Below are 27,311 nucleotides of genomic sequence, written 5' to 3' on the forward strand. Positions count from 1 at the left end.
GGAGTATAGCATGAGAGAGAAGTGGAACCAGAATCCATAATAACTTTTAAAAGAGATGTGGATACATACTTGAGAAAAAAAATAAAGGAAATGTGACTAAATAGAAAACTCTTTCAGGTAGCTGCACAGGCACGATTGGCTAGGGAAATACTTTTAGGCTGTAAAATTAGAGGTAGAAAATTCAAAAATTCTAAAATTCAACATGTTTACCACCCCGTGGGTTGTGGGGGGATAAACAGATGTTGCTGAAGTTCTACAGCTGCACCTGATGGGAAGACCATTCAATAGAGTGTAACATCTGTGGTCAGAAGGAAGGTGGCCTATACATACTGTACGACAAGTTGCACTACCTACTATAAAAACAAAAAACTACTGCGGATGCTGGGAATCCAAAACAAAAACAGAATTACCTGGAAAAACTCGGCAGGTCTGGCAGCATCGGCGGAGAAGAAAAGAGTCGACACGAACCAGAATTTGGTTCTGCTGAAGGGTCATGAGGACTCGAAACGTCGACTCTTTTCTTCTCCGCCGATGCTGCCAGACCTGCTGAGTTTTTCCAGGTAATTCTGTTTTTGTTTTGCACTACCTACTGTGTCAGTCATGAGGAGGTTTTTGTACTTGATGTTCACTTTGGAATGGTGCAAAGCCATGTTTTTTCAGTTGTCTTGTTACCCACAATTATAAATTTTTGAGACTGTCTTATCAACAGTTCTTGGCATTCCCTGCTGCTGTGATATCTAATACAAAAGCATAACCCAAGGATGTAACAAAAGTTCCCCTCGCGATATGAGCTGAATGTCATGTCTTTTACTGAAGCCCTCATGTGCATTTCACCAACCTTTCAGTAGACAGGCTGAAAAACAAGTTTAGAACTAGACCAGATTGTTAGGCTGTCTTGTTTTACCAAGCACGCATACAGAATGACAGTCACAATCAAAACTCACTTGCGTCAAATCCATACTCTTGAATCAGCAAAAAAATGATAAAACATGCCACATTCTACCACATAAATGAGCTAACTTAACTTTTCATGATCAGCCTTCTGATTCTGACTGACTGGAAGCTGAAGATTTCCGCACTCGGCTGAGCTCTCTTTGAAGACCTAGGGCAGAAATTAGCCCTTGTCGGGAGGGCTCGACGGGGGCAGGCGGTGGTGGTGGGGAAGCCGACCGCTGCCCACAATCGAGACCAGACCGGATTTCACACTGGCGGGCCAATTAAGGCCCGCCCAGCATTAAATGAGCGCTCAGTGCTGCCTGTGCAGGCGGGGGAGGACGGTGAGCGGGGCAATTGGGGAACTTCACGCACGCGCATCAGTGCGTGCTTGAAAATCTCCCTGAGGCACAGAGCTACCTCAGGGAGATAAAGAGTTTTTTTTTAAAAATAAAGAAATGAAAAATGTTATAAAACATGTCCCCTCATGTGACAAAGTCACATGAGCAGGGACACATTACTAATTAAATTTAAAAATGTTTGTTTTATTTTTATTTGCTTTAGGAAACCTCATCCCGCCCGTGGATGAGGTTTCCTAAAAAGTGCAAAGGCCACTTGGCCTTTTCGCCTGCCCGCCAACCATAAGGTAAAGAACGCTGAGGTAAAAGTTTTGCCCCTAGACTCAAATTTTTGCAGGAATTAAGGAGGTCTCCGACATAGCCAAAATGATGCTGGAGCCCTGATTCTGGAGGTCCTGCCCCTAAGCCTGGCACCCAAAATTTTCACCGGTGGGATAGAATGGGGGAGGGTGGTAGCTTGCATATCTGTGGTTCACGGAGACAGCCGCACATGTAAATGTGCAGCTGCTTTCAAACAGATGCAACTTTCATTAGTGGGATGTGCAAAACACAACTTGTAGGCTTTAGGCATTTGAGAAAATGATCTAAAACTGCTGGATTCATTCGGGGAGGCAGAGTATCCTTTTGGAGAAGTAAGGGATCATTTTGGATAGATCCAGGACCCATTTGGGAGAGATCAAGTGCCGTATGGGATTGTTAAAGTAGATATGAATGTGCGTAAAATGTGGATAAATTCATTGGAAGTGTCAAGTTGTCAAAGCATTTACATCCCCAAGCCCTTTAATTTAGAAAGAACAACCTGCTGTGACTCCTTGCAATTTCACTATGACTGATGACATAAGCCTGTGAGTTATCACTATAAGCTTAGTGCTATGATTGATTCCACAACCTATCATTATCACAAATGGGGGCCTGTAAGTTCACAGTTGACAGCTCCAAGTGGTTATAAAGTCTTTGATGTGGGGCTATGAGTATAAATGTTTGTTCTTATAGAGGGTTCAGTACTTGAATGAAATGTTTGTTTCATAAAGGATTAAGTAGTTGAATGAGTTTAAATGTATTGAATGGGTTTTTATGAATGACAGCGTTTTTTTCAAATAGTGAAGTTGTCAATAGACATTTAGAACTTTAGTTTATTTCATCCCAGAATGGCTCCTGAGGTCAGCCCATGGCAGATGCAGGATGAGTTGGCATGTAGGGTGCAAGGGCAAAGGGTGGTGGATGGGGGGCATGAGTTGGCCCTGTTGGCATAAGGACTATAAAGGGCCATGGGGATTAGTGGGGGTTCATGGGTTGGCATGAGTTAGCACTAAGTTGGCATAGGGACTATAAAGGGCCATGGGGATAAGAGAGGGCATTGGCATGGAGGGTATGAGGGGCCAAGGGGGTGGGTAGGGGGGCACAGGCTGGCATGGAGGGTATGAGAAGCCATGGGGGAGGGTAGGGTATGAGGTAGTTTGCATGGATGGGACATGGGGAGTGTGTGAGGGGTGAGGTGCTGTGAAGGGTGAAGACTTGAGGGATGTTTTTTGGTTTCATTGTTTTATTTTACAGCTGGGACAAAGTGCTGGAGTGCCAAAGCAGGCCTTTTAACCAGCCCACCTTCGCACCCAGCAGCCCCTGAGGCTGTCTTCACACTGTTTCCTGGGGTGGCAGTCCTGGCTACAGTTAGCATTTGTCCCCCCCCCCCCCCACCCCCCCCCCCCACCTCCCGCAAAATGAAAATCCACATGTCTGGAGCACTTTCTCCCAAGCTGGGTTTGTGGAGTTGGGAATTTTCTGCACTCCCACTCAGGAGTGAAAATTTGGCCCTAATGTTTACCTACATCCTGAAAGTGACTATACTCCAGAAATATTTCATTGGCTGTAAAGCACTTTGGGATGCCCTGAGGTTATGAATTGTGCTATATAAATGCAAGCTGTTAGAACCATATCTTCCAGGACAATATTTTCTGTTAAAATATGGAAGGGCATTGCATTATCTGGACACTTGGAAGCTGACCTGGGTTTTTTTTTAAAAGGGTCATAAGTTCACCTTAGACCGTCACCAAGCCCTTTCTAGGAAACCCCATGACTTCTGCTAACTAACCAGCATGGTCCATGAGGGCAGAGAGATGTTTGCTCATTCAAACTGCAATTACTTTAATTGATGGAAAAAGAAACTGGTTTAAAGGCAAAGGCTAGTGATTTACTGGAAATCACCTGATGGAGATAAGCTTTAAGTTTTGAACTTGATTTTTTGAACTCAGTTGGGACTGAACTGAGAAAGTGAAAAGCTGCCCAGCTTGCATTCTCCTTGCCTTGCTTGAAATAGAATGGTTATCAGTATCCAGCTAGGAATCCTCATCTCAGTGGAACTTGTCTGTCTTTGGAAACCCGAAAGGCTGAGATAAGAAGGATTGATCTGGTTCTATTTGCCTCCATGCCAAAGCTCAGTTGGTGAGAACCCCCAGGCATCTACAGGAACTAGCAATCTGTCTTCACATGAGGGAGACTGACAGTGCCAAAACCCTGTAACCTTTATCCTTTTTTTATGAAGTATTTTCTTCAACCGCCGATCTCTGCAGGCCCTATCTGTTTGTCCTTTGTTCTTGTGTGTGTGTGTGTGTGTGTGTGATATTTTAAAAAGGATAGATAATTACACTTCCAGATTACAAATTGTGTGTTAACCAATTCTTGCAACTTGTTTTAAAATCAGTTTCACTTTATAATAAATCAATCATTCTGAGTTTATTGAAAGAAGCCTGAGTAAAGTCACTTTTATTCGGGGTCTAAAAGTGGTGAAGGTAAATAATTGACCATTTTGGTGAGGTAATTAAACATTTACATTAATGGTGTGACGTGCGGAAAAATGGGGCTAGATCAACTGCGTACTCTTCCCATCCTGGTCATGACAAAATTCACTCTTTTTTCTAGCTGGACTGACTAATCCATATGTTCCTTGTGCTATTTTGTCTTCTACATCAATAGGAAAAGGCTTGCATTCATGTAATGTCATCAGGATGTCCTAACGTGTTTCAAAGTGAATTGCTTTGTTGACTAGTAGGCAGTTGTTTTGTAGGCATGACAGCTAACTTATCGACAGCAAAGTTCCGCAGACAACAAGATACAAATAATCCATTAATCTGTTTTTGGAGCTGTCAATTGCTGGATAAGTATTGGATGAGATACTGGGAAAAATGTTTTGCTTCCCTTCAACAGTGGTGTGGGTCCTTCTACATCCACTTAAACAGACGAGGTCTCTTTGTAAAATTTCATCTGAAATGCAATACCTCCAAGGATACCCTCAGTTCTAAATTAAAATGTCAACCTAGCATATGTGTTCAAATCTCTGAAGTAAAACTTGAACCCTCAACCTACTGACTCAGAGGCAAGCTTGCTACCACTGAGTCATGCTGACAGTTAAGTCAGGGATCTTGTCTTTTAACCCCTCTCTTGTTCCAGGCTAGGTCAGCAGGGATGCCACTTAAGCCCTCCTAAAAGAGGACTCTTGCCAGACAAACCTACACTCAGCTTGCTTTGGCAAGGCTTTGACATAACAGTGCATGCTCAAATCACCTAAATGTGTTAATAGGTTATTCCCAGAATTTTCTGTTTTTATTTCAGGTTTTCAGCATTTGCAGTATTTGCTTTTGGAAGAGATTATCTACTTATCTAGATCTGATAGAGATAACAGTGGTACAGACAGGGGAGAGAGTCAAACTGAACACCTTTATTTTTCTTGCCATCTATCTGTGAGCAAAGGTGTTTTAATTTTTTGAAATGGACTGTGGCGTGTTTACCCAGACCCTCTGTTTGTGAAGTCAATTTTAAAGTGACTCACAGCAAATTCTCATTAGGGTTAAATCAGAAGTATTGTTTTTTCTTACATTCAAACCTGGGGAATTGCTGTCAGACCTACATGCACAAACACACAAGAAGGGGATAGGAAAGAAAAGAGTTTTACAACTAGGAATAACTATAACAGGAGCACTGTCAATTGGGGATGTGTCGGTCACCTTCCTTCAGCTGCACGCTATTATAGAGATAGTCTAGACTCAGGTAACAGATGCCATTGTAAACACAAAAAATATAGGTTGTACCAATTTTTCTGACTGGACATTCTTGAGGCCTGCCAGAAATTCCAGACCTAGGACTCCTCATTCCAAGGCACATAACTCTAGGTAAGAAGCACCAGAAATATAGACAAGATAAAAGCACTTTTACTAGTCTAATAATTCCTAGACAGGAAGAATGATCTACATAAAGGTCATAACAATTTTAACAAAACTCCTGGAGGACTGTCTATCATACATCTCAATCTTTATTCCTTTACTGAGCATACATGGGTTTAATTTCTGAATAATTTCTCCTGCTCATCTCTCTTAACATTGGTGGAAAAAAGCCATGGAAAACTCAGATGAGCCATTGGTGTTTAGGTAGCAATGTCATCTCTGAACATGAGATGACTCGATACAAATTTGCTCACATCCTTACATCACCCTTTCTTTCAAGATGTGCAGCACAATTCTGCTCCCTGCACCTGCACTGCAGTCACAGACCGAGGATGGGGGTGGTGGGAGTTAGAAAGGGAGGAGGGGTAAGACATTGCATCTGATATGTGTTGGAAACATGCTGCCCAGAATATTAAAACCAGGTAGCACTAAGGGTGCCAGAGCCTCATTCATCGTGGGTTTAATTTTATGGTTTTGTTTGTGGGGATTTGTAGGGATTCACACCCACAATGTGATATTCGAGTTATACCCTTGTACAATCAGAATTATCTAGTCCTGAGCAAGTGCTTGTAAGAAAGCACTTTCTTGGTTTCTTAGAGGAGGGTGGCTTTGCTAATTTTTCAGACTTTGTTTTGGCCATTTTGGCGCTGGGATTTCATTGCTTCAGTGGCATTTGTTGGATTGCAGTTTAATTTCTCACTTCAATTTTATTCTCTATACAGTGAATTGTATCTCAATAACAGGTGGTTTGGGGTCAGGTGAGATGTAAAAATTTCAGGATCTCAAACCAACCCAATTTACCGCCAACCTGCGCATTTCCGGTTTTAACAGAGGCAGGCTAGGAGGCTGGCAGCCAACCAGCTCCCAGGAGTTAGGTTGGTCATTCTATAATGCAGTTGGGAAGCCTCACGTTAAACTAGTCTTTCAGATTTAACCTTGGCTGATCAGGTTTCAGGAAACTTGGCAACTCATGGGAGGCGAAGACAACTTTGGGCAAGGTAGGTGCCCTTACAGCACTGTTTCTGGGCCAGGAGGAGCAACAGTGCTTTCCCCAGAGCCTCAAGCTGAGGTGCTTCTCTCCCTCCCCCACCACCCAATTGGGTATTTGACACCTCATCCAGGGTCAGAGTTGAACTTACCCCAGGGTCAGACACCCCTCCGCCAAGTCAGTGATTGGAGCCCCCGAGATCGCATTGGGACTCCAACTGCCACCAGCAGCTGCAGGATCCTTAACTGCAGCAGCAGCCTGCTCCAGAGTGCTCCCCACCCAATTGGAGCCAAGGATATCAATCAATCTGACTTCCAAGTGGAGACCCTGTTGAAAAAAATGTACATTGGGCAGAGTTAAAACTCCCAACTGAAATTCCACCACCCCACTTGAAAATCCAACCCTTCCTTGTCAATATCACGGCCCCATCCACTCTCCCGAGTGGACATAAGAGATCCTGTGGCATTATTTCAAAGAAGAGCAGGGGAGTTACCCCCATGCCTTGGTCAATTATATCCCTCAACTACCATCAGGAAAATAGTTGACCTGGTCATTATCACATAGCTGCTTGTGGGAGCTTGCTGTGCAGAAATTGGCTGCCGGATTTCTTACATTACAGCAGTTACTACACTTCAAAATATTTCATTGGCTATAAAGCAGTCTAGGTCATCTTGTGGCAGTGAACAGCACTATGTAAATGTAAGTCTTCAGCCGGGATTTTAGGGAACACAAGGAGAGGGCTAGGAGGTGGGGGAGGGTGAATAATCAGAGGATAGGCAGTGGGTGGCCTGCCCATCACCCTTCCACCACCATGGCATTTTGCCAGCAGCAGGGAAGTGGCAGATAGCCCTGCCATCCAACAGCTAATTGAGTCCCTTACGTGGCCAGTCCTACCCCTGCTGCATTTTACCGGTGGTGGGTGGGCCCCTCATCATGTGGGGAAACCAACTGTTAAATCCTGGTGGCCTCCCTGTGCATTCGGGGAAGAGCCCTCCTGATCCAGCACTCTGTGGCCCACAGAGGTCCTGGAGCTCCTCCCTCAGCGGTTAGAAAAACTGGAAAAAGAATTCCCAGCGCAAAGTTCAAATTCCAAAAATGTATGTCTCTGACAGTGGCTTTTATTGTGAGATAATTTATCCTTTGTGCTTTGGACAATATTTTTTCAACAGTACCCTAGCGGAGGAAGGATGTCCTCAAGTGATTACTGGGATGGTCGTAGCTTGTATCTCCTTCTGCAAGATCATAAGATGGCCCTGTGCTGCTAGTACCATAACTGCTATTGTACTTGCTGCCTGGGCCTGCTTTGCTTTCAAGTTCACATTGGTTATTTGAGTGAGGTGGCTGATTGGCCTGGTTTCCTTGACAGACTGTTCCCTTATCTCTGCCTCCTTCTTGTATTCCCCTTGCTGCTGCACATTCCCTCAGTATGTCCGCCATCTGAGAGGAGACACAATACAACATTCTGAGAGTTCACTGACGCCTTGCATCACAGTGTTGTCCAGTTTCCAGCATTGCAAATATAGACAGAACTGAATCACAAATATGAGAGTCCAAGATTTCCATAGCAACAGTTCCGCTGCTCCTGAGAAAACCCACAGCACTGTATAGAACTTGATTAAGAAGGGTTGCCGGGCAGATGCCTCTGTTATGCCTTGCGACGTCTGAAGCAGACAAACGTAACTGCATAGGTGCAGTTAGTGGACTTGTTCATAATAGTTATCATACATTGCAGAGTTCTTTGTGTCCATTCAAAAAATCCAATACATTAATGGTGTTCAGAAAGCCTTCTTTTGTTGGCAGGTCCTGGATGGCACGGATCCCAATATTCAACATTAAAGAGTGGCCTGGAGCTGCCTTTCTGGCCAATTTCATCCTGCTTTTCTCTTATCATCTGCTCTTGTTACTGCAGTAAGAATTTATATGTTGTTATTCTGAAGTTCTGAATAGATAGGCCATGTGAAATACACCCCTGTTGCTAATGCTTCCTTTTTTTCTTCTTTCACAGGATGTGGGTGTCTCTGGCTAGGCCAGCATTTATTGCCCATCCCTAATTGCGCTTGAAAAGTTGGTAGTGAGCCGCCTTCTTGAACTGCTGCAGCCCATGTGGTGTAGGTACACCCACAGTGCTGTTAGGGAGGGAGTTCCCAGATTTTGACCCAGTAATAGTGAAGCAACAGCAATATATTTACAAGTCAGGATGGTGTGTGGCTTGAAGGGGAATTTGCAGGTGATGGTGTTCTCATGCATCTGCTGCCCTTGTCCTTCTAGATGGCAGAGGTCACGGATTTGAAAGGAGCTGTCTAAGGAGCCTTGGGAGATGCTGCAGTGCATTTTGTAGATGGTACACACTGCTGTCACTGTGTGTCGGTAGAGGGAATGGATGCTGAAGGTGCTGGATAGGTGCCAATCAAGTGGGCTCTTTTGTCCTGGATGGTGACAAGCTTCTTGAGTGGTGTGGGAGCTGCACTCATCCAGGCAAGTGGAGAGTATTCCATCACACTCCTGACTTGTGCCATGCAGATGGTGGACTGGCTTTGGGAAGTCAGGAGGTAAGTTACTCTCCGCAGAATTCCCAGCATCTGACCTGTTCTTGTAGCCACAGTATTTATATGGCTGTCCCAGTTCAGTTTTGAGTCAATGGTAACCCCCGGGATATAGATAGTGGGGGGATTCAGCGATGGTAATGCTATTGAATGTCAAGGGGTGATGGCTGGATTCTCTCTTGTTGGAGATGGTCATTGCCTGACACTTGTGTGGCACAAATGCTACTTGCCATTTATCAGCCCAAGCCTGAATGTTGTCCAGGTCTTGCTGCATTTGGACATGGACTGCTTCAGTATCTGAGGAGTCGCAAATGGTGTTGAACAATGTGCAATCATCTGCGAACATCCCCACTTCTGACTCAATGATGGAGGGAAGGTCATTAATGAAGCGGCTGAAGATGGTTGGGCCCAGGGCACTACCCTGAAGAATTCCTGCAGTGAAGTCCTGGGACTGAGATGATTGTCCTCCAACAACTACAACCATCTTCCTTGATTCCCACTGACTTCAGTTTTTCTAGAGATCCTTGATGCCACATTTGGTCAAATGCTGCCTTGATGTCAAGAGCAGTCACTCTCACCTCACCTCTTGAGTTCATGTTTGGACCAGGGCTGTAATGAATTCAGGAGCTGAAAGGCCCTGGTGGAACACAAACTGAGCATCAGTGAGCAGGTTATTGCTGAGTAAGTGCTGCTTTATAGCAGTGTTGACGACCACTTCCATCACTCTGCTGATGATCGAGAGTAGACTGATGGAACAGTCATTGGCCTGGTTGGACCTGTCCTGCTTTTTATGGACAGGACATACCTGGGCAATTTTCCACATTGTCGGGTAGATGCCAATGTAGTAGATGTACTGGAACAGCTTGGCTAGTGGCACGGCAAGTTCTGGAGCCCAAGTCTGCGGTACTATTGCTGGAATGTTGTCAGGGCCCATAGCCTTTGCACTATCCAGTACCTTCAGCCATTTCTTGTTATGATGTGGAGTGATGCTGGTGACCTCAGGAGGAGGCTGAGATGTATCATCCACCCAGCTTTTCTGGCTGAAGATGGTCACAAATGCTTCAGTCTTGTCTTTTGCACTGATATGCTGGCTCCCCATCATTGAGAATGGGGGTATTTGTGGAGCCCCCTCCTCCAGTGAGTTGTTTAATTATCCACCACCATTCATGGCTGGATGTGGCAGGACTGAAGAGCTTAGATCGCCCTCCCTCAGCTGATGAATCAGTGCTCCTCCATGTTGAACACCACTTGGAGGAAGCACTGAGGGTGGCAAGGACGCAGAATGTACTCTGGGTGGTGGACTTCAATGTCCATCACCGAGAGTGAATCGGTATCACCACTATTAACCGAGCTGGCCAAGTCATAAATGACATAGATGCTAGATTGGGTCTGTGGCAGGTGGTGAGGGAACCAATAAGAGGAAAAAACACACTTGACCTCATCTTCACCAACCTGCCTGCCGCAGATGCATCTGTCCATGACATTATTTGTAGGAGTGACCACCGCACAGTGGTTGTGAAGACGAAGTCCCACCTTCACAATGAGGATACCTTCCATTGCGTTGTGTGGCACTGCCACTGTGCTAAATGGGATAGATTTCGAACAGATCGAGCAACTCAAGACTGGGCATCCATGAGGCGCTGTGGGCCATCAGCAGCAGCAGAATTGTACTCGAAAACAATCTGTAACCTCATGGCCCGGCATATCCCCCACTCTACCATTACCATCAAGCCAGGAGATCAACCCTGGTTCAATGAAGAGTGCAGAAGGGCTTGCCAGGAGCAGCACCAGGCATACCTAAAAATGAGGTGTCAACCCAGTGAAGCTATAACACAGGATTACTTGCATGCCAAACAGCATAAGCAGCAAGTGATAGACAGGGCTGAGTGATCCCACAACCAACGGATCTGATCTAAGCTCTGCAGTCCTGCCACATTCAGTCGTGAATGGTGGTGGACAATTAAACAACTCACTGGAGGCAGAGGCTCCACAAATATCTCCATCCTCAATGATGGAAGAGCCCAGCATATCAGTGCAAAGGATAAGTCTGAAGCATTTGCTGCAATCTCCAGCCAGCAGTGCCGAATGGATGATCCATCTCGGCCTCGTCCGGAGGTCCCCAGATGCCAATCACTCCCATGATATCAAGAAACAGCTGAAGGCACTGGATACTGCAAAGGCTATGGGCCCTGACAATATTCCGGCAATAGTACTGAAGACCTGTGCTCCAGAAATTGCCACACCCCTAGCCAAGCTGTCACAGTACAGCTGCAACACTGGCATCTATCCGGCTATGTGAGAAATTGCGCAGGGATTTCCTGTACACAAAAAGCAGGACAAATCCAAGCCAGCCAATTACCGCCCCATCAGTCTATTCTCGATCATTGGTAAAGTAATGGAAGGTGTCATCAACAGTGCTATCAAGCGGCACTTGCTGAGCAATAACCTGCTCACTGATGCCCAGTTTGGGTTCCGACAGGGCCACTCAGCTCCTGATCTCATTACAGCCTTGGTTCAAACATGGACAAAAGAGCTGAACTCCCGAGGTGAGGTGAGAGTGACTGCCCTTGACATCAAGCATTTGACCGAGTGTGGCATCAAGGAGCCCGAGCAAAACTGGAGTCAATGGGAATCAGGAGAGAAAGTCTCTGCTGGTTGGAGTCATACCTAGCTCAAAGGAAGATGGTTGTGGTTGTTGGAGGTCAGTCATCTCAACTCCTGGACATCACTACTGGAGTTCATCAAGGTAGTATACATGAATTTCAGTAAGGCCTTTGACAAGGTCCCTCATGGCAGACTGGTACAGAAGGTAAAGTCACATTGAATCAGAGGTGAGCTGGCAGGATGGATACAGAATTGGCTTGATCATAGAAGACAGAGGGTAGCAGTGGAAGGGTGCTTTTCTGAATGGAGAGCTGTGACTAGTGGAGTTCTGCAGGGATCAGTGCTGGGATCTTTGCTGTTTGTGGTGTACATAAATGATTTGGAGGAAAATGTAACTGGGCTAATTAGTAAGTTTGCAGACGACACCAAGGTTGGTGGAGTTGCAAATACTGAAGAGGATTGTCAAAGGATACAACGGGATATAGATCGGTTGGAGACTTGGGCGGAGAAATGGCAGATGGAATTTAATCCAGACAAATGCAAGGTATTGCATTTTGGAAGGTCTAATACAGGCAGGAATTACACAGTAAATGGCAGAACCCTTAAGTGCATCAATGGGCAGAGGGATCTGGGTGTCCACAGGTCACTGAAAGTGGCAACGCAGGTGGATATGTTGTCAGGAAGGCATATGGCATGCTTGCCTTCATTGGCAGGGGTATTGAGTATAAAAGCTGGGAAGTCACGCTGCAGCTGTATAGAACCTTGGTTAGGCCACACTAGGAATATTGCGTGCAATTCTGGTCACCACATTACCAGAAGGATATGGAGGCGTTGGAGAGGGTGCAGAGGAGGTTTACCGGGATCCTGCCTGGTCTGGAGGTTATTAGCTATGAGGAGAGGTCGGAGAAACTCGGATTGTTCTCACTAGAGCCACGGAGATTGAGGGGCAACTTGATAGAAGTTTACAAAATTATGAGTGGCATGGACAGAGTAGATAGTCAGAAGCTTTTTCCCAGGGTGGAAGAGTCAATTACTAGGGGACATAGATTTAAGGTGAGAAGAGAAAACTATAAAGGTGATGTGCGGGGCAAGTTTTTTACGTAGAGGGTAGTGAGTGTCTGGAATTCGCTGCCAGAGGAGGTGGTGGAAGCAGGTACGACAGTGGTGTTTAAGAGGCAGCTTGACAAATACATGAATATGGTGGGAATCGAGGGATATAGACCCCGGAAGTGCAAAATGTTTTAGTTGACGGGCAATATGATCGGCGCAGGCTTGGAGGGCCGAAGGGCCTGTTGCTGTGCTGTACTTTTCTTTGTTCTTTGTTCTAGTGTACTAGGCCCAACCATCTTCAGCTGCTTCATCAATGACCCTCCTTCCATCATAAGGTCAGAAGTGGGGATGTTCGCTGATGATTACACAATGTTCAGCACTATTCGCCACTCCTCAGATACTGAAGCAGTCCATGTGCAATGCAGCAAGACCTGGACAATATCCAGGCTTGGGCTGACAAGTGGCAAGTAAGATTTGTGCCACACAAGTGTCAGACAATGACAATCTCCAACAAGAGAGAAGCCAGCCATCACCCCTTGATGTTCAGTGGCACTACCATCACTGAATCCCCCAATATCAACATCCTGGGGGTTATCATTGACCAGAAACTGAACTGGGACAGCCATATAAATACTGTGGCTACAAGAACAGGTCAGAATCTAGGAATCGTGTGACGGGTAACTCACCTCCTGACTCCCCAAAGCCTGTCCACCATCTACAAGGCATAAATCAGGAGTGTGATGGAATACTCCCCACTTGCCTAGATGAGTGCAGCTCCCACAACATTCAAGAAGCTTGATACCATCCAGGACAAAGCAGCCTGCCTGATTGGCATCACATCCACATTCACTCCCTCTGTCACCGACGCACAGTAGCAGCAGTGTGTATCATCTACAAGATACACTGCAGGAATTCACCAAGGCTCCTTAGACAGCACCTTCCAAACCCACAGCCACTACCATCTAGAAGGACAAGGGCAGCAAATAGATGGGAACACCACCACCTGGAGCTTCCCCTCCAAGTCACTCACCATCCTGACTTGGAAATATATTGCCATTCCTTCACTGTCGCTTGATCAACACCCTGGAACTCTCTTCCTAACAGCACTGTGGGTGTACCTACACCACTTGGACTACAGCAGTTCAGGAAGGCAGCTCATCAGCACCTTCTCAAGGGCAATTAGGGATGGACAATAAATGCTGGCCCAGCCAGCGAAGACAACATCCTGTGAATGAATTTTTAAAAAACCTGATCTATTGGTTGTGGGATCACTTAGCACTGTTTATCACAAGCTGCTTTCGCTTTTTGGTAGCTTCACCAGGGTGAAACCTCATTTTTAGGTGTGCTTGGTGTTGCACATGGCATGACCTTCTGTACTCTTCATTGAACCCGGATTGATGCACTTGCTTGGTGATAATGGTAGAATGGGGGATATGCTGGGCCATGAGGTTATATGTGGTTGTATACAATTCTGCTGTTGCTACTGATGGACCACAGCACCTCATGGATGCCCAATTTTGATTTGCTAGATCTGTTTGAAAACTATCCCATTTCACAAGGCGGCAGTGCCACTCAACACAATTGAGAGTGTCCTCAATGTGAAGACAGGACTTGGTCTCCACAAGGACCGTGCCATGGTCACTCCTAATAATACTGTCATGGATAGATGCATCTGAAACAGGTAGATTGTTGAGGACCAAGTTAAGTAGGTTTTTCCCTCTTGTTGGTTCCTTCACCACCTGCCACAGATCCAGTCTAGCAGCTATATCCTTAAGGGCTCGACCAGCTTGGTCAGAAGTGGTGCTACCAAGCCACTCTTGGTGATAGACATTGAAGACCCCACCCAGAGTACACTCTGTGCCCTTGCCACCCTCAGTGCTTCCTCCAGTGGTGTTCAACATGGGGGAGTACCGATTCATCAGTGGGGGCTGGTGGGTGGTGGGGTGGGGGTTTTAGAACAGGAGGAGGGGGGTGCGGTTTGAGGTAACCACCAGGAGATTTCCTTGCCCATGTTTGACCTGATACGCTGAGACTTCATAGGGTCCAGAGTCAATGTTGAGAACTCCCAGAGCAACTCCCTCCTGACTGTATACCACTGTGCCACCACCTCTGCTGGGCCTGTCCAGTCAGTGGGAAAGGACATACCCAGAGATGGTGATGATGGTGTCTGGGACATTATCTGTAAGGTATGATTCCGTGAGTACTATGTCAGGCTGTTGTTTGGTGGTCTGGGCAAGTCCCCAGATCTTAGTAAGGAGGACTTTTCAGGGTCAACAGGGCTGGATTTGCCATTGTTGTTTCCGGTACCTAGGTCAATGCCAGGTTATCAATCCAGTTTCATTCCTTTTTGTAGGCTTTGTAGCAGTTTGATACAAATGAGTGACTTGCTAGGCCATTTAAGAATCAACCACATTGCTGTGGGTCTGGAGTCACATGTAGGCCAGACCAGGTAAGGACGGTAGATTTCCTTCCCTAAAGGGAGGGCACTCGTGAACCAGATGGGTTTTTAATGACAATCGTCAATGGTGTCATGGTCACTACTAGCTTTTAATTCCAGATTTATTAACTGAATTTAAATTCCACCATCTGCCATGATGGGATTCAAACCTGTGTCCCCAGAGCCTGGGCCTCTGGATTACTAGTCCAGTGAAAATAACTGCTACGCCACCGCCTCCCCCAATTCATTGAGCATATTATGAAGTCTAGGCTAAAGCTGCCTCATAATAGCTATCAATGTAATTGATAGTAAGGGTAGTGAGGATAAGACACCCAGTACAGAATGAACTTACACAGTGAAGAGTGGCACCCGGGAAGGACCTACCAAGATCATATCACTTGCTGTCCGGCTCCTTGGAAGGACGATTAGTCTTTGATAGTTTCTATATGCACATGCAAGGTATATTCTCCTTTTGTTTTTGAGTTTGATTTTGGGAACTGCAGAAATTGCATATTAAGGAGTTCATATTCTGTAAACCAAATAAAAATCTTAAACTCCTCACAGAATCTCAGAATTGCTACAGCGCAGAAGAAGTCCATTCAGTCCATCATGTCTGCACCGGCTCTCCAGATGAGCAACTCACTTTGTGTCATACCTCACTTTCTCCCCGTAACTCTGCACCTTCCTGCTTTTCAGATAACAATCCAATTCCCTATTGAATGCTTCAGTTGAACCTGCCTCCACCACACTCTCAGCCAGTGCATTCCAGACCCTAACCACTTGCTGCATAAAAAAGTTTTTCCTCATCGCTATTGCTTCTTTCACCAATTACGTTAAACCTGAGCCCTCGCATTCTCGATCCTTTCACAAGTGAGCACAGTTTCTCCCTATCTACTCTGTTCAGACCCCTTGTGATTGGACTCTTGCTCTGAACAAGTACCATTATAATGCTGTCTGGCCTGCTGAGTATTTCCAGCATTAATCTCTTGTTGGTTTCATTCTTGTAATCATGGGAAAACTGTCAGTTTCACTGACTTAAATCATCTCCCATGTTGCAATAATGCAAATTCCTTGAATGATTAATAACACTGAGTCACTGAGTTTGTACAGGGCTGGAAAATATTCCCGAGAATGTCACAGTGAAGTAAATACTCTGTAATAGTATTGGAGGGAGGCAAACCCGTGTGATAATGAAGAGCTACTATTTAAAATTAATAAAATAGTAACCTGCAGAAGGTACATGGTGTGACTGCTCAGGCTTTAAGTTTGATTTCATACACTGTTCACCCCAATTTTGTTGGCAAATCCTTATGTCTGCATTGTGATTGTTGTTGCAAATCATTGTGGTTTGTTAACTAAAATTAAGTTTCTGAAGAAACTGAACTACATGGAAAGGGTTAAGTACCATGTCAATTAAATAATGTATGTGCTTGCAAGTGAAGAATATGGCTGGGTTTGCAATGGCTTTAATGAAATAAAAGTAATGAACTGATGGAAATCAATGAGTAAAGGAATCTTGAGGATCATTAACAAATAAGACAAGAAAGATAACTGATCATGAGATTTTAAACAAGAACAGAAAATGCTGGAAAAACTCAGCAGGTCTGACAGCATCTGTGGAGAGAGAAACAGAGTTGATGTTTCGAGTCTGTATGACTCTTCTTCAGAGCTATAATTGCCTCTGAAGAAGAGCCATTTTGGACTCGAAACGTCAACTCTGTTTCTCTCTCCACAGATGCTGTCAGACCTGCTGAGTTTTTCCAACATTTTCTGTTTTTGTTTCAGATTTCCAGCATCTGCAGTATTTCACTTTGATCATGAGATATTGCTGTTGTCAGATGCGAGAAGCCAATGTGAAATTGGAGGATCACTGAAACAAAAGAACCAAGCCATCATTTGGGCACACAGACCCAGGTGGCAACTGAAAAGGCAGTGTTGAACATCACATAAGGATAATACTGTACAACAAATGACAAATTGTGCAAACAATAAATAAAAATAGCATTTAAATCTGTTTTCAAAATATATATACATCTTCTTCATCTGTGGATATCGTTGGCAAGCTGGCATTTATTGTCCTTTCTTGGTTGCCCTGAGAAGGTGTTGGTGGTCCACCTTCTTGAACCACTGCATCGTGGCAGCTTGACACAACTAAATGGCTTGCAAAACCACTTCAGAGGTCAGCTGATAGTAAACTATGTTGCTGTGGGACTGGAATCACATGTAGGGCAGACCAGGTAAGAGAAATTTCCTTCTTGAAAGGGCGTGGGTGAAATAGTGGGATTTTAACAACAATCTGACAGCTTCACGGCCATTTTCGGTGACACCAGATTTTCATTTCCAGATTTTTTTTAAACTGGGTTCAAATTCTCAAACTTGAATAGTGAGAGTTGAACTCATGCTCTGCTGGAATATTGGTCCAAGAACATAAGCATCATGCATGTATACCACTACTAATGTTCCTGAATTCCTCTCCTCCTGAATCAAATAAGAAATGAGAAGTGCAAATACAAGTCATTGGTGAGACTGGTTCTATACAATTAAGTCTCAGTGAAAAGGAAATGTAACAACACCATGGCTCAAATCTTCTGTTCTGGAGTCTAAGTTCAGTGGCGGGCATGGAAGTGCAACTAATTTCCACTGGGGCACAGGACAGCTTGACCACACGTGATCTTGCACTGGTCAGCTCATTATATGTGCATCTGCGAGGAGTTCACCGAATCTTGCGGCAGGGGCGGGCAGGAAACCACTGTCCTCACCTTTACCTCATGTGGTTGAAGGTCCTGGCAGCCATTCACTCTCTGCAAGCCAGGAGCTCCAGGCCCTGCCCAGACCAGGATGTCACAGAGCAGAGTAGAGTGGCCCCACGGCTCAGAAAAGCCTCCCTGCAGGTTCTCCTTCAGGCCATCCAGGAAAGGCAGGAGGTTCTGTTTCCCAGTGATGGCAGCAGGAGGCCCTCCGGCCTGATCACGGTGGCTTGAGCGGAGGTTGCAGTGCAGGTCCGTGCTGGTGGGATACACACGAGAACGGCCCAGCAGTGCAGAAAGAGGATGAACAAACTGCTGTGCTCTGCCAGGATAAATACACTGTTTACTCACTGCAAAGTGACATAAATAAGGACATTAGGCAGTGTAAGTGTGAGAGTGCACACGGATGTCAGACAGGAGTTTGCGTTTCAGGACTCAGCAGCAGATGGGGCATGTGCACTGAAAGTGTGGCAGCTACTTCATGCTCCCAATGTTCCATCGGTTGTAGAACATCCTGCTTGTTAATCACTTACTGGGGAGGGCTCAGGAGCTGCCATAGGCCTGCATGCTCCTAAACTGCTCATGCAACCATTGGCATGGCACTCAATTCTTCTGTTTGTCTGCAGGAAGAGGAAGCGGGCCATGTCCGGAAGCGGCATTCTGGACATTCGAGTCCTCATCCCTTTTGAGGAGGTAGCCAGGGAGGAGCAGGATTGTGCCTGTGCTGAATGTAAGATAGGGCTCCCCCAGAAAGCCAGTGAGGATGTCTCCAGTCTCCAGTTGTCAGCTGCGCCCACAGAGTAACACATTAGTTTAATTAAGGAGCCTGCTTAGGCATCCACTAAAACTTTCTTTTCTCCATTCCAGATACCATGAAGAAAAGGGGGAAGCTCATAATGGGGAACAGCCACAGCTCCATCTCCAACCCAAGCTCTGAGGAGGATGGCTCAGAAGTCTCTCAGGATACGCCATCACGGCATTCACCAGCACCCTCCACCAGCGCAGAGATATGCACCTTGGTGGGTGCACGTTGTAGAGTAGACTCAGGGTCATAAAATGGTGAGCACCTCACTGACACAGGTCCACAGCTGGTGGAGGAAATGACAGCCAAGGTCTGAGGGCTGCTGGAATCCAAGCCTTGTTCAGCCCCATGCAGATGACAAGCCTCTGGACTTGCCATAAGAGACATGTTGGAGATGCAGAGACAGGCAGGGGGACATCAGGCAGAGATGCCAGAGGCCATGCCCAGACTGGACCAAAGGCTGGGGGAGGAATAAAATGCTTATTATCTAAATGGTGAGAGATTGCAGAGCTTTGATATTCAGAGGGATCTGGGTGTCCTAATGTATTAATTACAAAAGGCTAGTATGCAGGTACAGCAGGTCATTAGGAAAGCTAATAGAATGTTATCATTTATTGTGAGTGGAATTGATTGCAAAAATGGGGAGGTTATACTTCAGTTGCTCAGGGCACTTGTGAGACCACATCTGGAGTGTTGTGCACAGTACTGGTCTCCTGGAAAGATGTAAATGCATTAGAAGTAGTTCAAAGAAGGTTTACTAGACTAATACCAGGAATGGGTGGGTTGTCTTATGAGGAAAGATGGACAGGCTAGGCTTGTATCCACTGGAATTTAGAACAGTAAGACGACTTGATTGAAACCTTTATGATCCATAGAGGTCTTGACAGGGTGGATGTGGAGAGGATGCTTCTTCTTGTGGGAGCATCTAGAACTATGGGTCACTGTTTGAAAATAAGAGGTAGCTCATTTAAGACATAAGGAGAAATTTTTCCTCTCAGAGAGTTGTGAGCGTCTGGAACTCTCTAAGCAGGGTCTCTGAATAATTTTAAGGCAGAGCTAGATAGATTCTTGATTAACAAGGGGGTGAAAGGTTATCGGGGGTAGGCAGGAATGTGGGGTTGAGGTTACGATCAGCCATGACCTTATTGAATGGTGGAGCAGGCTCGAGGAGCCAAGTGGACTACTCCTGCTCCTAATTCGAATGTTCGTATGTTTGTATGAGCCCGTCCATGTTTTGTCTGCTGTCATGGCTCCTGCATGTGACTGTTTGGCTGCCTCCATGGAAAGGGTGGCAGCCGCTTTTGAGACCCAGTGGAGACCCGCGTCCAGCAGAGCTCACAGTGGCTGCCAGATATGCGTTTGGACATGCACTCCATCGCTCTTGCCATAGGTGTAGTGCAGCAGTGGCTAGGCAAGAGGGGTAAGGGGAACCTCGATCTCCCTCCAGGTGCACCATCTCCTCAAGGAATCAGGATGTGGCCGTTGGGCACCCACAAGGGGGCAGAGCGTCAGCCAGGCATCACAGGGGCTTCATCCCAAGACACTCCAAGGGTGCCCTGCTACTCCACCTCTTCTCTGCCAGTGACCCCATCGCCTCCAGCAAGTCAGGCACCAGAGCAGCAGACACTTAGCAGGCCAGGGCCCTCTGGGACTCAGGCCACCGGAGGACGCCTGCCAAAGTCATCACAGCCAACAGGGCAAAGCAGTCACCAGGCTGCCTCCACCTCAGCTAAGGATGTCGGGGCTGCACCTTGACATTGTAATAGAAAAAGAAAGATGAAGAGGGTGGCACGGGTGTACAACCATTGTATATAGTTTTGGCACTTGTTCACTTGCACCGTTTGGAAGCGTCCTGGATCTGGCTACAAGTTGCTTCAATGGTCCCGGGCATTTAGCGGTGTGGAATTTGGGTCCCCATCAGGGTCAATAATGAACTCCTATAGATCCAGTTCTCTCACATTATCAACATAATGATTATTCAATAAGCCCACATGTGCATGATTAAGCACTGGTCATCTATTGTGAGCGTGTGGCCTGGGCACGCATCATGCGATCCATTACTTGCAACTCACCATGTTCCGACCTCTGAGAATGATGTGCAGGGTGTTCAGCGAGGTCATTGCATCTCCTGCTGCTGTTGCCCTGATGTGAGATGTAGGTGGATGCAAAGAGTACTCAACGGGAGTTAAACAGGCTATGTGAGTGGCAAGGAACACCCTAATTGTAGTTTCAGGGTTGGAAGAGTGAAGCTTTACACTGTCTTCTTAACAATAGGAAACCAGAGGCTTCCCTACATGTTTGGAGAAAGCTGTGTTGGGCACATCCACTGGCCAACCTTGGGGATTTGTCATTTTGAGCTAACATGCAGCAGAAGGATGCAAGTAAGGAGGCAACGGGCAAGTTAGCCTTGACTGCAAGAGGCACTGAGTGTAGGTTTAAAGAGGTTTGTGTGTAGTTGATTGAAGCCTTTGTGAGACCTCACATGGAGATTTGTTTGGCCTGCTCGTCCCCTTGTCAAGGGTTGAAGTAGACCTCACATAAAGGGTTTGCAACCAAAGCGCACCAGACCTATTGAAGGACCAGGGTTTTAACGCATGAGGTGAGAGAGAGTAGAATGGGCCTGGATGCTGGACTGTGCCAAGGACTGAGAGGCTATCTATGTGAAGAATCAGTAGCTCTAACAGGGCTGTGCAGGGTCCATGCAGGAAAGATGTTTACCTTGGCTTGGGTGTCCACAATGATGGATCACAGTCTCGCACTAATACAAAGGCCACTCTGACTGAGACTTGTAGGATTCTCTGCAATTGGAGGGTCCGGAGTTGTTGCTACTCAACAACCATACTGCAGCTGAGGCACTCTCAGTGAGTGAACCTGAAAGTAAACTCAACACTTTTCTCTTCTCAAAGGACTTGAGGGCCTTAGTCAGCTCATCCAGAGTTAGCGGTTTATACAGGCTCTCCCACGTACTGTCATCTAAGACGTCTGTGATAGAGGACTGGGAGGCCGTGCTGTCTTGTGGGCTTCACGTCATACAATCCGGCATAAAGGGATTTGCTGATCCTCAAAATGTCGGACTGCGATGACTTTACTGAGCCGCCTTCTTCATTCAGGCTGCTAACCATAGAGCTCTCTCCATGTACGTTTTGGAAGAAGAAATGCGAGCATGTCTCATCCTGCTCCACGGAGCAGACTCCGGACCGGAAGATGATCCGGGGGTCTCTGAGGCAAAGAGCGATGCTTGCTGGCTCTTCACCTCTTGGAGGTCCTCCTTGACATCGACCCCCATCAACTGCAGCCAGAGCAGATTCTGCATTGTTTTCTGGAGTCGGGACATTTCCCTCTGTTCCTTTCTAACCTTCTGAACATCTTTGAGGATGAAAAACCTCTTGATGTTCTCCTTGATCACTCCCCAGCAGTGTGTCAGGGACTCAAAGAGGGATTTCATTGTTCTCCAACCTTTGTAATCCCTTTTGAGTTCCTCAATGCTTTCTGGGATCAATAGATTCATGTTCAGCTTCCATGCCCCCCTGCCAACCCTCTGAACTTCCTGTAAGCAACAGTCAGACAGTAAGAGGCAGTGGTCAGAGAAGAACACCGGCTTGGCGTAGGTGGATCTGACTGTGAATGCTTGGGACACAAACAGGAAGTCTATCCTGGAATGGATGGACCCATCTGGCCATGACCAGGTGTATCTTTGCTGCGCTCCGTCTACAGGGTTGCTGAAGACATAATGCAGTTTGGCATCCTTTACTGTTTCCGTCAGGAGTCTGGACCTGGCATTCAGTGTGCTGTCGACACTGCCGGATTGTCCAGCTGCATTAGTGATGCAATTGAAGTCACCACCCAGAATGACCGGCCAGCAGCAATGGGAGCTGCTAAAGGGCAGCCAGCCGCTCACTATTTTGAGCTGAGGCAGATATGTTAATTAACCGGAGCGGAGAATTCTTGAATTCTGCTATGAGGAGGCACCCACCCACCCACCACCTCCTTAACTTTGGAGATGGTAAAGTTGCCTCCCTACAGCAGAATACCCAGGCCGGAGGAACGGGAATCATTTCCTCCCGACCAGATCGACGGCGCATGGGGCCGCTATCGTAACCATTGCCTGTAGGAGCTGAGGTGAGTATCGCACACGCCTACAGAAACAGCAGGTCAGCTTTGACCTTGGCAAGGTAATCCAAGGTCACAACACATCATGTAGAAGACTTAACACTACACATGTAAATGGACACAATTTTTATCCCCATTTTAAAGCATTTTGTCACTTACCAGACCTGTTGTCTTTGACAAAACAAAAACAGAATTACCTGGAAAAACTCAGCAGGTCTGGCAGCATCGGCGGAGAAGAAATCAGTTAACGTTTCGAGCCTTCATGGCCCTTCGGCAGAACTGAAGCATAGTTAGAAGAAGGGAGAAATATAAATTGGTTTAAGGTGGGTTGGGGGTGGTGGGAGGGAGAGATAGACATTGAGGGTGTGGTGATTGTGGAGATGAGCAGTGGGGGGGGGGGTGCGGGGAAGAAACGGGGTGAGGGCCCTTAGCTTCTTCCTTGAACAGAGGCCCCAACAATCCCCATCCACCACTACTCTCCTCCGTCTGGCTGAACTTGTTCTCACACTGAACAATTTCTCCTTTAACTCCTCTCACTTCCTCCAAATAAAAGGTGTGGCTATGGGTACCCGCATGGGCCCCAGCTATGCCTGTCTCTTTATGGGGTATGTGGAACATTCCTTGTTCCAGTCCTACTCCGGCCCCCTCCCACAACTCTTTCTCCGGTACATCGATGATTACTTCGGTGCTGCTTCATGCTCTCGTCGGGACCTGGAAAAATTTATTAATTTTGCTTCCAATCTCCACCCCTCCATCATCTTCACATGGTCCATCTCTGACACTTCTCTTCCCTTCCTTGACCTCTCTGTCTCAATTTCTGATGATAGACTGTCCACCAATATCCATTACAAGCCTACCGACTCCCACAGCTACCTTGACTACAGCTCCTCACACCCCGCTTCTTGTAAAGACTCCATCCCATTCTCTCAGTTCCTTCGCCTCCGTCGCATCTGTTCTGATGACGCTACCTTCAAAAACAGCTCCTCTGACATGTCCTCCTTCTTCCTTAACCGAGGTTTTCCATCCACGGTCGTTGACAGGGCCCTCAACCGTGTCCGGCCCATATCCCGCGCATCCTCCCTCACGCCTTCTCCTCCTTCCCAGAGACATGATAGGGTCCCCCTTGTCCTCACTTATCACCCCACCAGCCTCCGCATTCAAAGGATCATCCTCCGCCATTTCCGCCAACTCCAGCATGATGCCACCACCAAACACATCTTCCCTTCACCCCCCCTGATGGCATTCCGTAGGGATCGTTCCCTCCGGGACATCCTGGTCCACTCCTCCATCACCCCCTACTCCTCAACCCCCACTTATGGCACCTCCCCATGCCCACGCAGAAGATGCAACACCTGCCCCTTCACTTCCTCTCTCCTCACCGTCCAAGGGCCCAAACACTCCTTTCAAGTGAAGCAGCATTTCACTTGCATTTCCCCTAACTTAGTCTACTGCATTCGTTGCTCCCAATGCGGTCTCCTCTACATTGGAGAGACTAAACGCAAACTGGGCGACCGTTTTGCGGAACACCTGCGGTCTGTCCGCAAGAAAGACCCAAACCTCCCTGTCGCTTGCCATTTTAACACTCCACCCTGTTCTCTTGCCCACATGTCTGTCCTTGGCTTGCTGCATTGTTCCAGTGAAGCCCAACGCAAACTGGAGGAACAGCACCTCATCTTCCGACTAGGCACTTTACAGCCTTCCGGGCTGAATATTGAATTCAACAACTTTAGATCTTAAACTCCCCCTCCCCCCATCCCCACCCCGTTTCTTCCCCCCCACCTTTTTTTTTCAATAATTTATATAGATTCTTCTTTCCCCACCTATTTCCATTATTTTTAAATCTAAATTAAAACCTTGTTAGTCTTTCCATCCCACCCCCACTAGAGCTGTACTTTGAATATCCTGTCTTCCATTCTTAATTAGCACTTTTCTCAGACAAATGTCACCACCTTCGACACCTCTTTGACCCTTTTGTCTGTGACATCTTTTGATTATCTGCTCATCTCCACAATCACCACACCCTCAATGTCTATCTCTCCCTCCCACCACCTCCCCCCCCCCCGCCCCCCACCCACCTTAAACCAATTTATATTTCTCCCTTCTTCTAACTATGCTTCAGTTCTGCCGAAGGGCCATGAAGGCTCGAAACGTTAACTGATTTCTTTTCCGCCGATGCTGCCAGACCTGCTGAGTTTTTCCAGGTAATTCTGTTTTTGTTTTGGATTTCCAGCATCCGCAGTAGCTTTTAGCTTTTTGTTTTTATCTGTTGTCTTTGACAGTCCAGTCCTTTGATCTGCTGCTGCGTACCCATAGTGTTCACAAATTATCTCACTTGAGATTGGCTGAGGAAACCGTCCTGACCCACCCTGCTGGAAATGTTTTGCCCAGGTGACATCAGTGGGCCCGTGCAAGGAGCGAGGTTTGGATTGTTCTCTGTTAGAGAAGTCTCTCCCATCCCCCTCAGGGTGTTGCTGCTCCCAGCTCCCCAAAGCTGGGGTGCGCTGGCCTCTTCATTTTGAGGTTAAAGTTGGGTTGCTTTCATCTCTTTGTTGTCTCCAGTGTTCTGAAGCTCGGGTGTCTCCTCCTCCAGCTCCCTAGAGCTTTGCCACTTCTTCTGCAGGTGCTGCCCTTACCCTTCTTCGTCTAAAGAACAGCAGCCCCTGTCATCTGTGTTGGATGGGAGTCACCTCTTGCCACTCATTTGGGAAGTGGCTTGGTCCCTTCTTCTTTTTGATCTTCTTCACCAGCTGACACCCCCCCACCCCCCGGTTGATCCTCTGCTAGTTCCTCCTCCGATGATTTGAAATGCTGAGGAGTGGGAGATCAGGGGGGCAGTGCTGTTGTTCGGCCATCTGTTTCCTCACTCTTTTCCTTCCTCATGTCTCTCTCTCTGTCCTCCTTTGACCCATTCTGCTCGCTGGAGGCTTTGGTGGTTTGAGGTTTGCAGGTCTCCTTAGCATTTTTCACACTCACTGTTCCATCTGCTTGCCCCTCCTTGGTTTTCACTGCCTCTGCATAAGTAGTGAGGCAGCATTTGGGGCAGGTCTTGTAGAGATGGTCTGCCCCACCACACAGATTGCAGCACTTAGTTTGTCTGATGCCCTTCCTGCTTGCAGATGACAGCGTTGCAGTTGGCCGCCACATTATCAGATTTACCGCAGGGACGACAAACCTCAGGCTGCTCAGCATAGCCACGGGTTCCCCCAGTAGTGAAGCTGAAGGGAGGGTGGAGGATTGCTCCCTTACCATCCATCTTGAGAGTCACCTTGGCCTGCCGTTTGCTGGTCCAAATCCCGAAGGCATCCTTGACCTTGGTGCAGTTCCCAACCTTGTCAGCATACCTGGCAAGGAAGGTGCACACATCAACAACAGGAACATGGGGGTTGTAGAGGTGCATACTCGCCAAGCAGTCCTGTTGTGACAGTGGAATAAAGAGTTGCTCTGCCATGATGATTCTTAGCTGTGGCAGACCTCTCTTCTCCTTGAACACCTCTGGGAACTTTATGCACGCATCAACATTCTTGAAGGTCACCTCAAAGTATCCAATGCTGGGGGCGGTCCTGCAGACAGTAGACGCTTTGAACCCACAGAACTCCAAAAGGATTCTCTTAATGAGGAAGGCACGGTCAATGGGTGTACCTTCTTCACTGTCTTTCACCACCACCCTAACGGTGTTACGTATCCCCTGGTTTAGGGCTCGACTGGTTGCAGCCATCGCCTCTTTAGGTTCCCGACGTTAGGCACTGAAGCCCCTTGAAGGAGAACAACCAACCACAAAAGGGCTTCCAACACCAAAGGACAAAAGGCCAAAGCCTTCGCTGAAACCCTCCAGTAAAAGAAATGAAATCCACAAAAGCAACACTTACACATATGAAGGGACAACAATGATCATGGTCTCTCCCCTACTAAAGCCTCTGCACAGCTTGTCCTACCGGCACCTGAACTGTGTCAGAAGGCTAGATTTGTAAGCAGTCCCCAAGAAGGCCAAAGCAGCATCTATTCACTTCAAAGTCATGGAAGAAGTCAAGCTCACCAGGTGCAGGCCACTTATATACAGTGGTAAATGTGAACGTTCTAATTTCTCGCTGGTGGGGTACTTAATTATGAGTGGGAACTTAAATCCAGCGAGGTGGCCTTTTAATGAGCATGCATGAGATGCTAATGCATGCAAAAGAGCTTCCTGACATTGTTCGTTGGGAAGTTTGACCCACCTTACAGTCCCAAGAACTTAATTACTAAAGTTCATCCTGTTGTCGGGAAACTGATTTTTGGCCTCATGCCAAATCGTAATTGCCTCGCCCACCAAGCTTCTCGCTGCTGGCAGAACTGGAAGATTTCATCCTGTGTGTTTCACCTGGTGCTCCCTGCTTCAGCTATAACTCTACAGGGGAAATTTGAACTCCCGAGACTAAGTGGGTTGGAGGCAAGTGGGCAGTTTTTTGGATCAGGATCACAACTTGGTTCGAACAAGTTTAACAGAGGCACATTTAGATGCCTGTGAGTAACCAACTCATTGAAGTCGAA

General features: G+C 46.8%; 1 long non-coding RNA gene across 1 annotated transcript in view; it reads right to left on the reverse strand.

Annotated features, from left to right (window-relative positions):
* Positions 1 to 6,739: 6,739 nt before the first annotated feature.
* LOC144683901 (uncharacterized) overlaps positions 6,740 to 27,311 on the reverse strand; it is an 80,035-nt gene continuing 59,463 nt past the window's right edge. Inside the window, exon 3 of the long non-coding RNA XR_013577360.1 lies at positions 6,740 to 6,821. This is a non-coding gene — a long non-coding RNA (uncharacterized LOC144683901). The remainder of the gene's footprint in view (positions 6,822 to 27,311) is intronic.

Source organism: Cetorhinus maximus, chromosome 8 (assembly GCF_964194155.1).
Source record: "Cetorhinus maximus chromosome 8, sCetMax3.hap1.1, whole genome shotgun sequence".
Taxonomy (NCBI): domain Eukaryota; kingdom Metazoa; phylum Chordata; class Chondrichthyes; order Lamniformes; family Cetorhinidae; genus Cetorhinus; species Cetorhinus maximus.